This window comes from Primulina tabacum, chromosome 6, assembly GCF_025594145.1.
Source record: "Primulina tabacum isolate GXHZ01 chromosome 6, ASM2559414v2, whole genome shotgun sequence".
Taxonomy (NCBI): Eukaryota; Viridiplantae; Streptophyta; class Magnoliopsida; order Lamiales; family Gesneriaceae; genus Primulina; species Primulina tabacum.
Genome location: NC_134555.1, coordinates 21,060,265 through 21,066,446, shown reverse-complemented (window position 1 = coordinate 21,066,446; position 6,182 = coordinate 21,060,265). Strand labels below are relative to the sequence as shown.

The window sequence follows — 6,182 nt, the reverse complement described above, 5'->3', positions numbered from 1 at the left end:
CCAAGAAACGCAGTACATAACATCACAGATGCTAGTCTCGAGCTCAAGCGACCTTTATCCATGTTTTAGGCGGCTGAATCGACTAGGAACGAATTTAGAATATGCAGTGTTTACAAATGAGTATCAACATCGAATTACGATTCATTTGTATTAATGCATAATCAAGGACTTTATCTATGCTGATTGCATGGTTATACAGATAAAGTATAACGAAACCATTAAAAGTTATATTATATTAAAATAAAAATTGTTTATTTCACTTGAGTCAATAAATTCCCTAGCTAACCGTTGGCTTGCAGGGCATCTACTCTAACAAAACAATCTTTATTATAATAATATTTTACGATTTTATTCAATTATGGCATTATACTTTATCTACATACTAATGCAAGCTGCATAGATAAAGTCCTTGAATATACAAAAGGTATGTACCATGAGGTCTACGTCGCAACGTAAGATCATGAAACTCATTAGGAAGTGTACCGTATATTCTAAACAGGTTCCTAGTCGAATCAACCGTCTAAAACAAGGATAAAGATCACTCGAGCTTGAGACTAGCATCTGTGGTATAAACGTCATGTTTTATTGGCAAAGGCATGGAGATGTCCATTCACACAGATGGCTGATCATATGATGATGTACTAAACAAACCTTCCTCGGACTGTCCAACTGGTTCTCACTTATCGATTGGAATAGTCCTCAGTTATGGTTGTACACCATTAGTCCTTTGACTCGGGACAATGTATGGGTTATACGTACTAGCATGCACTTTGATCCGTTTACCAACTCCATCGAGGGTCATTAGATTGCAAGGTAGGGTGTAGTTTCGAAATACGTAAGAGCAAATTCATTGTAGTCAGGAATTCACCATTCGTCTACGGGTAAAAATATCCTATGTGATCTGATGAGTTAATAGTGCAAGGAGTCTCTGACCAGAGAAATTTGTCACTACAAGAAAGTGGCTTTTCCGCAGCACGTCATAAACAGCATGCATTAAAAGGATGATGCGAATATTACTTTTAACGGTGTGCACAATATGTGCGCTATTAATATTGTTGCACTTGACAGAAATAACGGCGTACATTAAAAGCACGCTGCGAAAAGTAATATCCGCAGCGTGTATTTATGGGTGCTTTTAATATTATATACTATCCGCAGCTTGCATTTATGTGTGCTGTTAATAAATAACATATGCATTAACAGCGCGCATTAAAAGCACGCTGCGGAAAGTAATATTATATACTATCTGCAACGTGCATTTATGTGCGCTGTTAATACTCTATGCATTCATGGCCTGCATTAAAAGCACGCTGTGGATAGTAATATTATATACTATCTGCAGCGTGCTTTTATGTGCGCTGTTAATAACCTATGCAATTATATTACACAACACAATACGAGAGAGACAGTGAAACTACAAATCTCTTAACCCTTCCCCTCCTCCCATCGGTGTTGTGCGTCCCGACTCCAACCACCGCTGTGTTCTGTCCGGCCAGACTGGACCGCAGTAGCCAGCAACCTTGTTCTCCTAACCTTGCGCCTCTTTCCCTGCCTCAGATTTGAAGAACTAGTGCGAGTGGGAGCCCTGTTTCAGTCTTTTTCCGTGTGAGAGTTTTTCCTCCGTTTTCGATGAGTGTTTCTCTCGATTTTTTTTTATTTAGTGGTTTGTTATTGAGAAGTCGAAGCCCTAATGTTTTCCCTGTTATCCCTGCGATTTCTAGCCACTTTTAGCTCTGTCCAGTCACGATTCCGGCGAGTTTTTCTGCGAGATACAACCTTTGCACCATGTTGAGACCACCACTGCTCGTTCAACTTCGATTCTTGGTGCATTTTAGCTTGAATTCCAGTCTATATTTAGGGTATACGAGCTGTCCGGATTCGAGTTTTTTTCCAATCCGATTTAATTGGTTTTCTAATCCTCATTTTTTTCAATCCGATTTAATTGGTCAATTCATTAAACTTGTGGTCAATAACATGAATGTGGTTGAAGAAGATGCTTATACGTCATCAACACCTCTTGATGTGTCCCTACTTGAGATTAACATTACTAAGAAAGAACCGTAATCAAGGAATGAGTGTGAGGGAATCGATGTGACTGAGACATGACTGAAATTTTCAGCAATAGATTTTATAGTTATTTATTTTGATTGATGCATGTTTTTCTAAAGTTACGTAACTATTTATTTAGTTTTTAAATATATTTGTTTGCTTGTTTATTTTCAGTGATGCATAATGTCATATTACATGTTTATCAGGTCATTAAATAACATTCAAAAGATGAGCAAAATGGCCAAAAAACGAAGCAAAGGATTTGTAGATGAAATTCAGGTGAGACATTTAATCTTGTTTTATTAGGTTATCTTTTTTTCATTTTACAAGAAAATATATCTAATAGGTTATCGAGAATGGAGTCTAATAATTCAGCTAATTCATCACATGATTTGCATCGTAAAGAACCAATTGATGATTAGAAAATAGATAAGAAAAAAGGATGGGGTGCATCAAAGTTGAAAATGGTTAGTGGCCAAGACAAGTGTTAAGAGTTGGAGCGTAATGAGTTTGGACAGATGGTTGGAGATAATTCAGTGAAGTACGCTACTTTCCTAGGGTGCATGATAAAAGAATTTGTGCCTTATACATTAGATGGATGGAATGACATAAGCGAAGAAGTGAAAGATAGGATGTGGAGCTGTCTTCAGGTAATATATTTAGTTACTTAATTTTTCATTTCCATTTTCATAACAAAATATAGACATATTTTCTTGTTATTTAATGTACAACTGACTTACGAAGTTGAGGATTGTGAAATGAAATCAATTTTTTGAAAGTTGGCTAAATTGCGGCGCGATAGAAAATCCAAATTGCAAATACTTGTACGAGAAGTTAATACAAGTCGACTGGCTTCATGAGATCTCAATCTTTTGAAGCCTGAATTTATGGACCAAAATCAGTGGGACTTGTTTGTACAGAGAACATTATCACCTAACTTTCAAGTAAGAATTTTTGTGGACTCTTTTATGGTCACTTAGTATATTTGGTTTACCTTTCAATTTGTTGGCGCTATTTTGATTCACAGTTTTTTTTTCTAGCATGTTTGAATGCATTCTTTATTGCTATACAAATCATTTTATATAAGTCTTATAAATAATAGACAATTTTTAACATTTTTTAAAATATGTTCATTTGTGTACAGTCCCACTCATATAGTTTTAAAATTTTAAGAAGAATGAGAATGGATTGTAGGAGCACACTCATTTTTGTAATATGAATAGATACTATAATAACTTACTTAAAAACACAAATATGACAAAAGGAACCACATAAACAAGCAAATGTACATTAGAAGGGCATTTAGAGGCAGCTAGCTTGTTGCCTTGTTCAACAGAAATTTTAAATTGTCTTAGCTTAGCAAAAATCGCTGATACTGAGGAATATTATAAAAAACGAGTTCACATAGTATTCGATCTGTCGAATGACCTTTCTCTTCCCACTTCAAGAGCAGGGGTAATGTATACGTCCAACATAAATGTGATGTCTGCTGCCAAGAAACTAGCAAGGTTTTCGTAATTTTCAGTCCCAATCCAACATCTGCTTATGCCAATGCTTTTTGAAACTGAATTCATTGAACAAACAATCAACCTTTTTAAAGAAAGGCTCGAAAAGATGTATGTTGAGTTTATAAACGGTTTGCAACAGTTGGGGAACAATTGCACGAAGAGCTGTGGCTGGTTTTACTGTTACTCTTATCATGTTGAAAAACAGAAATTTGACTTTACTGATAACTTTAGTTTATTTTTTTATTATATTTGGGAAAAAAAACATTTTTACTGCTTTATTTAATTGGGTTGATAAGATTTGACAGGATAATGTTGCGATTATTAAATTATATGAGTAGGATGTTGAATAATAATGAATAAATAATAATTATTTGGTTTGTTCAATTAAATGTCAGATTAGATTTTCTGGGAGTTTTCATATTTGCCTCATTGAATGAGTCGATAGTTAAAAAAGATTTGCGCATTACTACGAACGGTGGGCTTTTGATGATATGTAAAAAAAGCTAGCTTTGGCTGATCTACATGAAGCAAGAAACGTGCATGTTCATAAATTTGCTCAAATAAAAGGAGAGCCCGATGTTCAACTAGTTTTCACGACGGAGGCGTGGGAACAAAGAGATCTCTGGAGAGGCTCCACCATTGTGCAGACAAGGAACTGATGAGAAAATACATCAGAGCCTCCGGCAGGCCTATGCCGGATTTTTGAATCAAGATGGTGCATCTCACTGGAGTTACAAGGGAATTCTTTGAAAATTTGGTCACAACGTGGGAGACCAATCTGTCGAAAGTTTCCTAATAAACTCCCAGAGAACATTAATCATCGACTCTGTTTGAAGGCTAACAGAAGTAATAAATATATTAAAGATGATATTGTATTTTCGTTCATGATTTGATTTCTGCTCTTGAAGTGGGAAGAGAAAGTCATACACAAAAATGAATTTTCTTTTTCTTTTCTTTTTTGAATTGTTGGTTTTCTGGTTCTCCTCCACTATATTGTTGATTATGCGATTTTAACTAAATCTTAGGGAAAGAGTGAAAGATTTAGAACGATGAGGAAAAAACAAGATCACATTCACACAATGAGTCGGAGAGATTATGCTTGTTTGACTCACATTATGGTAAGTTTTTTTATGGTTTTTATAATTTATGTAATTAGTAATGATATATACATATTGAATTGTGTTCTAACGATTTTGTATATATTTCTATATTAAAGGAGAAGAGAAGCCCGACAAACACAAAAATTTCGAGATCACAAGTTTGTATATATTTATCGCGTTTGCTCATTATTTTTTTTTTGCAGAAAGAAATACAAGAATATTCACCTGAATCTCAAAACACAATTAACATTGTTGATGATGCAATTAGCTTTGTGTTTGGCAAGGAAGCTCGGGGTAGAGTGCGCGGAATGGGCTTCAGAGTTACACCATCGAAAGTTGGAGCTTCTGTGAAACAAAATGGAACTGTTCAACAACTTCAAACTATTGTACAAAGCCTTCAACAACAAATGCAACAAAATCAGCTAGAAATGCAAGAAATGAGGTCCATGTTTTTGCAAAGTATGAATCAACAAAATCAGCAAGAACAAGTTAGTAAGTAAAAAACATATAAAAAATATGTTTGGTATATATATAACACTTAAATGCTTTTGAATTATCATGATTACATCGCTTGACACGATTTGATTGTAAAATTAGGTTGCTAGTGGTGGCATTGGTATCGGTATTGGGAATGAAGTTGGTAGTAATGGTGATATTGATGTTGGTGCCAAACAAAATGGTAATTTTGATCATGTTTCTCAAGTAATTATCTTTAAATTATGTATTTTTAAACCGCAAAATTGTTACAAAAATAAACATGGTTGAATCAATAACTTTTCATTGTTTATTTACAGTCAAATTTGAGGAATGTGAGTCTTGGAGATATCCGTGCTAATACTAAATGTAAGATGCTTCATTGGTGTGCTGATGAATTAGTTGTTGCAGAAGGTCGAATTGCATCCACATATCCAAACACAAAAGTGCATCACGTTGTTCTTGGTAGATCGTGTTGTAAAGTTTGGGTTGATAAGGTTTTGGTGAAGAAGGTGGACCTAATTCGATCAAATGATGAAATGCAGTTTCTCAAGGACGCGATAGAAAGAACGGTAGCATAGTTATATAAATTTATATTATTGTGTGATTGATAAATATTCTACTGATTTACGTGTATTGAGAGTTTAATCATTGTTATATATGTACCAGCTAGTTGTTATAGATTCCGTATCTTGCTTTGCATTTTCAGACTTTCAGTTTTGATATACTGAAAAAAATGACTTTTATCAATTACTAAACTTAAAGTTGCACTAAATTTTTTGTAAAATTTTGGTTTATCGTTTTTGTCCATTCGATTTATTTTTTTTAATGAATTTGATTTTATCGGCTTGCAAAAGAACGATGTAGAATTTGTTTGCATGTTGTGGATATAAATATTAACGGCGTAAATTTCACGCAGAAGATAAGTGCTATCGATAATATTATCGGCGGCGTGCATGTACGCGCCGCGGATAATAGTATTAACAGAGTGCGTATGTACGCCGCGGATAACTGTTTCCGCAGCGCGCCTACGCACGCCGCGGGTAAGGGT

At 34.8% G+C, this 6,182-nt stretch overlaps 1 long non-coding RNA gene across 1 annotated transcript; it reads left to right on the top strand.

Annotated features, from left to right (window-relative positions):
• Positions 1 to 2,575: 2,575 nt before the first annotated feature.
• LOC142548103 (uncharacterized) lies at positions 2,576 to 4,817 on the top strand. The gene is made up of 3 exons (XR_012820890.1): positions 2,576 to 2,993; positions 4,583 to 4,675; positions 4,774 to 4,817. It is a non-coding gene; the product is annotated as an uncharacterized LOC142548103 (long non-coding RNA).
• Positions 4,818 to 6,182: the final 1,365 nt, after the last annotated feature.